This window comes from Manacus vitellinus, unplaced genomic scaffold (assembly GCF_001715985.3).
Source record: "Manacus vitellinus isolate BGI_N305 unplaced genomic scaffold, ASM171598v3 scaffold_20_pilon, whole genome shotgun sequence".
Taxonomy (NCBI): Eukaryota; Metazoa; Chordata; class Aves; order Passeriformes; family Pipridae; genus Manacus; species Manacus vitellinus.
Window position 1 is genome coordinate 14,089,452 of NW_021939471.1, and position 12,160 is coordinate 14,101,611.

Consider the following 12,160-nt stretch of genomic DNA (forward strand, 5'->3'; position numbering starts at 1 on the left):
TGGAGCCTCTGGCTATTTATTGACATTTTATATTATTCTCTTCCACTTTTGGGACTGATTTCTTCTTGGGTTTCTTTCCATTTTTTCATCGTATAGTAATTTGTTTTGATCAGAAACAAAGTTGTACTTTAAATGTTACTTTAAGTAATTCTCAATTATGTTTATGGTGGTTGCAGTGAAATCTGCAATGCTGAACAGTGTTCCTTTATTATTATTGCTATTTCAATTGTAATTTTGTATTTTTATCTGGCATGCATATATTAATTTATTAAATTTTGCTTTTAGAACTCTAACATTAAGCTATTTATTTTTACTTAATGAACATATTTCAAAAATACCACTTGTTTCATTTTTTACATTGGTACTTTAATCCCAAACAACCTCTGACTTTAAAGCAGTGAGTTAGACTTTTACCAGTCTTGACAAGACCATTCTGATCTAAATACTTTGGAGCCTGACACTTTGCTAAGGTTCCCACAAATTCCTTGCTGCTACGAAAAATCCTTTCTTCATTGTCCAAGATGCCTTTCAAAAATGCTTCAAAACTCTTAAATAAACCAAAAAAATATTGTCAAACCATCTACTTCCTATTTTATATGTATTGTTATGATTACCTATATGAACTGGAATTGCAGTTTACAATTACACAATTGTAGCTGCCCAGAGTAGAGAGATACACCACTGAATTTCAAATGCAGATACATCCCATAACATTTGCTTTGTACTTCAAACATTCAGCTCTGGTGCAAACACTTAGCCTGCCCTGCAAACATCATCTGGATCAGGAGGAGAAGGACAAGGAATAATCCCCTAGAGATCACAACCAGCTGTGTTCCCTCCTGTTAGTAATAAAGTGTCTCCCTGCATTCCCCTTCCTGCCTGCCTGGCTAGGAGAGGAAAGGAGAGAAAGTGGCTCTTCTGCAGGTCCCCTGGAAGTGGAGAATGAAGGATCCCAGGAAAAAAAGAGTGAAGCTGGAGCTGTACACTGGTAAGCATGTGGGAAATGCTGCTCTGGGCTGGGGCCTGCTGGGGAGGCAGAGTGGAGGAGATTTTGAGAGAATCTAAAGTGTCAGGGGCTTTTTTTCCAACCTTATGTAGTACTAAAAGTGACTTGCTGTTACAGCTCCTGTATTAATTAGTGCACGTTACCACTTTATTTATCCCAGTCAACTGACACAGATGGAAGAACTTATGTCTCCAACCATAGCCTTGCCTTCCCCCCAGCCCAAAAAGTGGCCCATACACCTCTCAGTCACATGTGCCTTGCACTCTCCTGCAGCCAAACATTCACGCTACCTCGTTCCAAGCCAGCATACTGTTGCCTTGATAGTATGTGATGCATTTCCTCACTCCTGTTTTGCCTAATGGTCCTGCACATCCCGCTCCTCAGACCCTCCATTGCTCCTGCCTTCCTTTCAAGATGCCTCACAGTGGCTGACCCTTTGCAATGTCCTGTCACTGCAATCAGCTCTCAGTTCCTTGCAATGGCAGCACTCTAATGTCATTGGGTCTGTGATCAGGAGATGGGATTTTTTTTCCTAAATGATGCTGGTGGGGTTTTGCATGCACATGTTGCACTGCAGCGTTTGCATTACCTGTTATGTGCTTGTCCTGACACCCGGTACCATCACAGCCAGCTGTGGCAGAAGCATCCTCTTCCTAAAGCACTCAGCAGTAGCTGACACGGGGCAGGGGCAGAGAAGGGCTTGGCTCTGCCACAGCAGCTCTAGCTGTGTGGTGGCACTGTCTGCCCTCAGCTTATCTGAGCAAAAGGCATCTGCTGCTCTCCAGCACTATGCAAGCAAACCTGAATTAGGTAGCTGTAGTCCCAATTCTAAATTCTATGTAGTAAATGGCAGTAATTAAGATAATTACCACTTCTTCTGGTGTGAAGTATCCATCTCGGTGCAACAGCAGGCAAGTGCTGCTGATGGTAAGAGCTGCTCCCCTTGCTTTGCTAAAGGTGCTTTCAACTGCATTTAGAAGTAGCGATGGCCACTGAGAGGTGTGAAGCTGGATCAGAGAGAAAACACCCAAAAGAGTAAGCACAGATGTGCTCTGGGGATAGTCAATGCACATGGGGCAAACAAGGTTTATTAGCTACTACCAAGCACCCATCTTCTGCTGGAGATGACTTCTTTCAAGCAGTTTAACAAGGAATTATAATAATAGAAGTTCCTGCAGGAAAGGAGAAAGTCTAAATAGGAACCCACTGCTGGGGGAAGGGGGGGTAACCAAACCAAACACCAAAGCAAGCAAACGGTCCACAACCCCCCCACACCCAAAAGTAAACAAAAACACCCACCAAAGACCCAGCTCAAGAAACGTAACTTCTCCTGGAAGCCTGTACATTCCTGCCCTAATGAGCAGTAGGTGCAGGAGCTCAGGGATCAGGCAGCCGGTCCCCTGCTATGATTAGCACACTTTATTTTCCCTGAGGAAAGCTTCAGAATGTGTTTGACACCAAATAATCTCAGTATTCAACTAATGAAGGCTGGCAGTGTTTGCTAACCACCCTGCTCACCCTACGTGGAACAGAACTGCCCCCACAGAGTCTCTTGGGTTCAAGTATATGGGTCATGTGCTGTGTTAGGGGCAGGAATGTGGAATTGAGGACCCCAACAATCAATGAAGTACTTGCTTGATTTGGAATCACAGGAATCAATATCCAGTGAGTATTTTTTTATTCTCATGAAGTGTGTAGGCAAAGCCTCCATTTTAATCTTGTTTTTGTTACCGTTGGAATGAAACTGATCTTTCCTGATGGGTAATCATTAAAACAGGTGGTACAGAAATAAATGTTGTCTTTGCAGTGAATTTGATACTTCTTTTTGCTAATCAGGAAGATATTTCCCATGGGCATATAGGCAATTACATGATTTAAGTTTCATTTATTCAATTTTTTAATTAAACACGGAAATCTGGTATTTTTACTATTTGTATTAGTTAAGTGACAATACAACAAATAATCTAGGTCATAGGAAGCAAAGGCTATCACTAAGTTGATTTGTTCTCCGAAGGAATTTATTTCCATGATAAATATGTGTTGTCTCCAGCGCCAAGGGATAGGTGTGGGCAGCTCAGGGTGAGGCTGGGCAGAGGAACCAACTCACTGGCAACATCTTATCACAGGGCAGTTGGCACAGTGAAAATGATGAGAAAGAAGGGATTAAACTGTGGCAAGCTTCCTCCTTGGACTTCTAAGGAAGAAATGAAGGGCACTGGCAAGACACATGAGTTGGCAGCAGTCAAGGAATTTGCAGAGACCATGAGGGAAAGCAAGTCCTCACCAAGGATAAAGAAAGGCAAAATTATTAAAAATTATGGAGGCAGTGAGTAAGTGTTAAAATGTATGTCAAAAAAATTAAATATCAGAAATATTGGAGAGGGAAAGCTATATTGGACAGTTTTTGGGGACATAATTAGGAGCTTTAGGATAAAAAGGGAAAAAGGGAAGAAATTTTGCAGCAATTTCAGGAAAATATCCCAGCACTGAATTAATCCAGTGGCTCAGCACACAGTTGACTGGGCCCAGCCTCTGAAACTCCATGGAAAAGGTGTCTCAGCTGGCAGCAGGCTGGCACGGAGTGCCTTGGTTCCGGGCTCCCTCCCTGTGAGCCCACAGAGTGCATGGCAGCCTGGCATGTAGCAGCGCACCGGACCCGCTCTGCATGGCATGTGTGCCCCATGGACCTGGTCTGGGGGCAGGGCTCCTTTCCTGGATGGGGCCACATCTGCTTCCAGCTCCCCACTGGAGGGATGTGTCACTGTCCCCATTTCAGACTGCAGAGCAGAAGGAAAATGCTGTGTGCTGAGGCTGTAGGAGGGGAACCTTTGGCGAGGCTTTAGGCAACCTCTGTGATGAGAGAAGCAAGCTGCCTTTTGAAACATGAACTTCTGCTAATGTCAGGTTAGCTGACAGGATGGAAAAGCCTGTTAATTATGATTTTATGCAATACCAAACTTTTCCTGTCCTTCCCCCTCCAATGGCAAAGGAAGAAAAAAAGGCTTCTAAAAGGCATATATGATATACTTGCTCTGTTCCTGACCTAATTTTTGCATGCTGATGAATGTTCTGCAATGTTTTTATTATAGCTATAATTATATCGCAATAAGGGGAAAAAAACATTTAGTGAACCTAGCAATCATGGGTTTCTTTTTTAGTCATGCAAAATTACTGCTTAGCAACTACACCTCAGCCCTAGAAAGCTTATGTAATGCATGAGGAGGAGAGTTAGGACATGTGTTCTGGTTTAAACCGACTGCTGAGCAAACCATGTAAGGCAAGAGTGCCTTCTGCTTCGGCCACTCCTGCTGGCAGGAGTGTGCCTGACCGTGGGTCATGGGAAGCTGGTTGAGGGGCTTGGTACTGTACCTCCAGCAAACCTCCCCAGGGTGTCCTCTCTGCAGCACTGGGCTGATTGTCACTGTGAGCTCTGCCTCCAGCTGAATCCCAGGACCCCAGACTGATGTGCTGAGAGGAGGAAGCCCTACATATGCATTGAGGGGTCCAACTCTCCTTCAGTTCTTAGCACACTCTTTATCTGCCTTGGTCGTGGACATTTGGGGTTATATATATATATATTTGGAGAACACTCCAGAGCCCTTGCATAAACTGATCAGTTCTTCATACTGGCCTGATTGTCTCTCTCCATGATGTGAGCTGCACCACAGAGATACTCTTCTTGATGTTGCCTTCTGTATTTCAGTTTGGACAGCATGGTTCAATTAAATTATCTGATGTCTGTTGGTGGTTTCATGGTCAGAATAACATTTTTATTTCTTTGATCTCTCCTAAGAGTGATGTCAGTAAGCTGCTAAAAGAACTTGGTTAAAAGGTTTTAGTTAGATGTCCTCTCCTATTTTACATGTATTCTGTCTCAAGAACACATGTAGCTCCTTACATTACTCAGGTCTTTATCAGTACTCTGCCTTGGTGGATTGGAGCAAATGGTTTTTAGGCCTCTGGGAGCCTTTGATTAATGTATTTCCTGAGGCAATTAGGCATTGTTTTGAAAAATACATTTGGCAGCCAACCAGGATTTATTTTCAAGCACTGTGTTGCCTGTAATTTCTCTTTCTTCCTATCAAGCCTAGAGATTGAATGCTAAGCTTTTTCTCTTTGCCTCTTTTTTTTTTTAGTTTTATTACTAACTGTGTCACTAATGCAAATAGGATTCTCTAAACTATTAAAATTACTCATTTTGTAGATTAATATTCTTAAAGTGGTGTATCCTAAAGCTTGCTTGAAGCATCACCCACTAAACTCAAAAGAACTCATGTTTTCCAGCATTGTGATGCTGGACGTACGCTGTTTGTACCATACAACACCTCTCACATGACATCTTCCACTAAACTGCTGTACACTGAGATTGCTGTAAGGTGAGTTGTCCTGCACCATGGTGGTGGTGTCTAAGATACCTCACAAAAAGGGAGGTTCAAAGCCCAGATGAGCATTTTTATTAAAAGTAGGCGGAGGCAAATAATGAAATACACGTGAAGGGGGGGGGGCTGTTGCAAGGTGAGTTGCACTGACACTTGCAAATCACTTCCTCACAGAAAACTGTGAACTTCTCCTGGAAGTACTTCCCCAGTCCACACATAATCTTGTCTTATGAAGAAAAGGCATAATTTCCAGTTTTGTTACAGTACAGCAGATACGTTGGTTTTAAATTTTGTTAAAAATCCCCACACCCCAATAGTCTATGTGCAGCAATCCAGATGCTCACTCTTCTTAATAATTTTAAATATGGTACAATGCTGAGTCCCTACAGCTCCTTTTTGCCCCCTCATTGGAGGAAGAGTTCTGGCCTGCCCGTGGTTTACTTTGAAGTTCTCTCTCTGTACCATAAAGGGTTGGTCTGAAGTTACAGCAAAGAAGTGGCTTGTCATTGCCTGGTGAGGATATTGGCAGCACAGGAGGCTAAAGAAAAAGCTGGAGGTACTGCCATGGAAAGTGTGGACTGGCTTGCTCCGTGATCTGTGTCCATCCTTGGTTTGGAAGTGTCTCCCAGCATCAGGAGGGATCTGATGTTCTCCCTCTCTTGCACTGGGAGAAAAAAACCCACTAATGTTCCCTTTTTCATCTGCGGCTCTGATGTCAGGGTTAGCCTCATTCCTAAGGCATTGTGTCGGTTTGCTAATAGTGTTAGTTAAGAATGAGGCTCTTGGTACTGTCATAACCTTCCTGGAGAGCCAGCAGTCAGTGAGCAGCCTTCCCAATACCCATCCCAGTACATAACCAGTGACCTACAATTGCAGGGGCCACAGAAAGAGAAGAAAGGAAAGATATCGTCAAGTTTTCAGAACTGACCCTGGAAAATAGTCATATGGAATATTCTCTTCTTAATGAAGACAGTATGGTTGGGCTGGATGTTGTAATGGAATAATGTGTATCACATGGACACTGCTAAGCTGCTCACACCACGAAGCCACTTGCCGTGCTGCACTGTAAGCTTTCATGTGTGAACGCAGGCTGTGTGCAAACTCCAGGGCTGTGTGACAAGTCAGTATAGATGTGGCTTTTGTCTGCTAGGAGGATGAATTTCACAATTAGGCTAATCTGGAGACTAGGCTTTGTTAAGAATTGTTAAACTGGAACTCTGTTCCAATGCCAGTTTCTCTCAAGCGACTGTTCCTCTGGCTCCTGCATGGCTTGGGTTACACTCACATTGCTCCCCTCACTGTGCTGTGTGTTTACCAAGATATTTCCCAAACTGCCCTGAGTGTGGTGTTTTGAATTCATGCCAAATCCCAAATATTGGTGAACAGGGAAACCTGGAATTTGGCTTCATGTGCAATTCCAAGTACAAAGTCCTGGGGCTGTCAGAGGAGTGGGAACCAGCCCCTGATTCATGCCCGGCGTGCAGTCCCACTCACGTGTGCCTCGCCACTGCCAGCCCCCACCCCTCCTGCAGCGACCCAGTTATCACTTGGAAGGTATTTCTGGAGTTTAGGGTATATATTCTTTTCTGTTTTATCAGTTATAAACACAAACTTGCAAGTTCCCTGTTGTCCAACACAAGAGGAACATGGTAAAGATCTTACAGGCTGCCAAGAAGGCAAAATAAACTTTGTATGACAGGTGAGAGCTACACACCAGAAGTTGGTATTTTCCACTAATTACCAAGAAAATGCTGTGTGTGCTGGCAAATATCCCAGTGTAAGCAATAAAAGTGAGTATTTGCCGTGAGGTCAGTCCCGGGTAAAGCACACATCAACAAATCCAAGTGTGTCATGTGCAGGAATAGAAATCTGTCCCTGGGAGCTAATGGACAGCATGGTTAGAGGGTGGCGTTTCCTGCTTTAAAACGCTGTGATGGCTCAGGTAGCACAGTGAGGTAGATGTTGACTTTCTAAAAGCAAACACTGCAGCCCCAGGTGAGAGGGATGCATCACAGAGATCTGTGTTAAGTGTTTTCTGGGATCAGTGAGGGCTTATGGAGGGGAAGCACCATGTGTGAAGGGAGAGTGCTCTGCCACTCAACCTACTAGCAGAATTAAAAATAAACTTATTTCTATGTGTTTATCCAGATAATACTGGCAATGACAGAACCTGCACCTCGAAGCTAGATGTCATGGGGTTCTCGCAGGGTTACAGAGGTGTTTTCAGGATCACAAAAGTTTATCCTAGTTGCACTTACTGCAGGTGTGATGTGGGGTGGTTTAGCATGTCTGCCTCTTACCACAGTGTAGGCACCCCATGGGGAGCAGATGACATCCAGATGGATGTTTGTGCTCTCATTCTGTAGCTGGGGTTATGTGGGGAATGTGCTGTGGGGTGCTCCATGTTACAGGAGTTAATTGCCTTTGTATTTTGGAGTGATGACATTGTGAAAGGGTTGTAGTCAATTATATCCTTGTGGGCCAGCAATCATAGAACAGTCTGTGTCAGTTAATCCATGCAACAGTTTTTAAGCATTAAAACATACTTCCCACATTGCCAGCTCTTCTTTCCACTGACTGTTTAGTGGAGCACCCCTCAAAATGTCTTCAGGAAAACTCTGAGCTGTGTAATACTGGCCAAAACATGTCAGACCTCATGGGAGCTGAACAAGCAGCTTGCTTTCATGTAAAGCTAAACTTGAACTGTCTGCCCTGCAGTTACTCCAATGGAGAATCATCTGCCTTTAGAAACAGACAGGTGTATTTGAGCAGATAAATGTTAGCATCCAGAGAAATATTTCAGGCTAAATGCTGCCTGTGGTCCCACTCATGAAAGCCACTGTATGAAATGGGGAAAGGATATGATACATGCATTTCCAGAAGCCAGGCAATGCCAGGCTCCACTTACTCTGCTGGTAGTAACTCCACTATGTACTTACAAATAGCATCAGAATGTGCACCCAAAAAAATATATGATGATATAATACCACCTCCAGAGGCAGACACTGCTAAGATAACATAGCACTCAGATGCCTAACAGTCATTTAAACACTGCCTTGGATGTCTCCACTGTCAGGACTGGCAGTGACCACCTAGTTCCCAACTTTGCAATACAGGCCACCTTCTCTGCCTAGTTTTACTATCAGCTGCCAGACTTTTGTGCTTTGTGGAGTTTTCTGCATCTGCAGAGAGAATTCATGGCTGGTGATTGCAGATGAAGTTCGGAACAGGTAGCAGTAATGATCTGTGCCAGGCTAAGTACATTTTTCAGCTTGAGCTGCTGAAAAAGGGCAGAGCCTTTAATAAATATAGGTGCCACCTACCTGCATCTGAGAATGAATGAGATTTTCCTGACCACAGAAGCAGAGTATCTCAGGAGTCCTGCTGTGCAGGAAAGTCTACCAGAGGAGATGGACCAGTGGAGCAGGGTAGTGCAAACCTCACAGCTAATGGACTTGTCCTCTTTTGTTGTCTTGTTTGGCTTTCCAGTATGACCCACCAAGATCCCAGAGACAAGCCTTTTAATCAGATTGGGGCCCTAGAAGCAATTGTGTCAGGGGTGATAGCTGGGGTTGAATATGCCACTGCTCTTTTCAGCAACTTTATTCAGCTCCAGGACTGGTTTCCTGGAGTGTCCATAACAGAAAGGCCATGTGAAACTCTAGCCTGCTTACCAATTCCTTGGACATTTTGTGACTGCTCAGCTTGTGTCTGTCACCTCTCCTGATTGTGTTTACAGTTATTTGTCTCCATTCTCACTGCTGCACCGGCCTTGCCCAAAATGGTTAAATGAGTCTCTGTTGCCAGTGTCATTTTTGTTTGAGAAGCATGACCATGAGGGCTGGCATGGAGAGCAGTGTTTCTTCTCACCTGCAATAAGTTAGCAGTTGTGAAACTGATGTAACTATGTCTTTTGTGATTGTGGTTTCTCTGTCTGACTGCAGACCTCTTCCTTGTTCTTTCTTTCCAGACTCAAGTTCTTTTTTTTCAGAAGCATCCTTCAGATTAGATGCGTGCACCGTGTCTATGCTGTAACTTGCAATCTCTGTAACTGCACAGGTTAAGACCACTGCTTTTGAGCAAGTTTTTGGTATTTTCAATTCTTTTGGTGGTGTAAAAGGAAACAAACAAAATATATGCTGAAACCAAATTTGCTACAAATATCCATGGGGATAAAACATATTTGTGAGTTGGTGGAGGTGTGTCTAGGTATGGAAAACTGCAACTTTGAATTTCTTGATTTGAGGAATTTAATCCTATTTATCAGTACCTACTGATGTGTATATTAATGCTCAGCATATTCTTATGGTCACTGGAATGAACGGGCAGTGCAGTCCTTCAGCATCTCAAGACTGTCGCTAGTTCCTCGAATGAATTTCTTCTAGAAACTATGTCCTCCCGCTGTTTTCTCTTGCCGGGGACTGTTTGCGATGGCGCTCCCAAAGGCCACCCTGTGCCCGCTCATCCCCTCAGCCAGCTGTTGCCATCTGGCGGCCATCGAGCCGAGCCGCCGGGCTCCTGCGAGGGCTTCCAGAAAGGAATGTGTGCCATGATGACTGTAACCAGGGGCAGTCTGGGAACAAACACATGGCAAACTCACAGATACTTGTCTAACCATCTGCCTTCTCTTGTCCAGTGCTGCCATAATTTACTGTCACCAACAGTGCCGTTTTTCTGATACAAAAATGTATTAAAAAAAGGTATATACTGCATTGGAAAGCTAACTCCCCTAAATGAACAGTGCTATTTTTCAGCTTTTGTTCCTTTAATTTCCCTGATGTACTATCTAATCTCTCTCTGTTCCTTTTACTGCTTTTACTTTTGCTTCACATCACCCCCACCCTCCCACAGACCGTGTCGTCCACGTATCTGTTGGAGCCCCTGGCACTGGCTCTCTTCCATCGGGCATTGTCTTTATGCATACAATTCCTTGACCAAAATTTCAGTTAAAAATCTTGTATTCCTCACTCTGTCAAAAGCATTAGGATATTCTGTTCGCTTGCACTGTGTCTGTACGATATCACCCTGCCAAAGAGACCTACCTGTAGGAGCACTTGTTCATGATCGACTTCCTCTGGGCAGGAGCGGCCTTGCAGCAGTTGTTTCTTGTACATGGATGGAAGGAACAATGCCCTAAATTCAGAAAGCAGTGAGTTCTACTGCTTTCCAATCAATCTGAACAAGGCTGGTCTGCCGTTAGCATGGTGGGTAGTGGGTTTGTCTGAGAGCTGGTGAGGGGGCTCAAAAAAACAAGCCCGAAAGCATGGAGTCAAGATAGACATAAAAAGGGGGGGGGTTGTGTGGGAGTAAAACATTTGTCAAAAAATTCTCTGAATACTCTGAAGGCAAAAAAACTTCCCATCCTAGCGATGGATCAAATTCAGGCACTCAGTTGTAGCTTGTTCCCTCCCCTTGCTTTTTCACCTCGGTCATATGGGTCACATTCCCCCATTAACAACAAACAGCATTCACTTCTCTGTCCATATTTAACCACAGTAGGTCAGGTTGCCTTGATTTTTTTGGGGAGGGAAAAGGCCTTGTGCCTCTGCCAGGGAACATTCCTTGCAGCCAGGCTGCTGCTCCCTAAAGGCCTTCTCCAAATACCTGCCTCTTCCTCTTTCAGGTGCCTGACTCTCAGACTGGGAGTGCTCAGCTCAGCTGCACAAGAAATAACCCTTGCTAAAGCCACAGATTTTTTAGGACCCCTACAAACTCTGCACCCTGCTGACTCCAAGAGCTAGACCTTTTCAGGGGAAGGGGGACAGAAACTTATGTAACCCAAGAGCTATAATTTGCCAGAGTGTGGTAACACTCTTCTTCATCTGTTTCAAAGTGAACCTGCCAGCCCTGCCTGGGGTGGGCAGGAATGCTTTGAGAGACCCTGAACGGATCCGGAGGGCCATGGTCGGCATTCCAGCAATGCCTCCATGCAATTGTATCTTTGCTATTCAAGGCAGCTGCCTGGCCTGGGATAAAGGCTGGAAGCAGTCAGACGCTGGTTTGAAATAAGATAGGTGCAACAATGGGAGCTGCTGTCAGGGAATTAGCTAGGAAGAAGGCCAGAGTTATGTAGATGGAGAGTTTTTACTGGAGGATAAATGTAAATGCTGGCTGCTGAATGCTGACTTAGTGGAGGGGAGTGGGTGAGGGAGACTGATTAAAAATAATAATAATAATAATAATAAAGGCATCCAGTGTGAAACATCAAACCAGCTGGCAGCCAGCACAAAGGCTACCCAGCAGAAAAAGCAAATGCATCTGGTGTCACCCAGAGGCAAAACTAAGAAAGGTTTTTGCTGGCAATGTTTTCTGGAAAAGGGAATTTGGTACAGTGTGTAAGAGTGGTTGTGGCAGATGATCCAGTGCCATGTCCTGTCTTTACATGATAGGTGCCTAGGGAAAATACAAGAACAGCATAAGCATTAGACAGTATATCCCCAGGACACTGCTGCAGCCACCTTGGACTTGTGATTCTGGGACTTCTGTGACAGACTTCTTAGAAGGACTGGGGGGTGTACTTAATAGTTTGAAATTAATTTATCAAACTATTTTTTCTGAATACAGACAAACCTCTGACAACCAGACACTCCTGTGGCACCACGCTCCACTGCAGCCATGCTGTGTGAAGGAGAGTCTTGGTTAAGCCTGACAACTCTAAGTTTCCCTTAATGCCCTCTACTTTTTTGCCTGGGGACAACTAATGAATCCGAATCTGCCTTCTCCAGACCATGTGGTATTTTATAGGCTCTACTAAAGCTCTCTCTGGCTTCTCTTT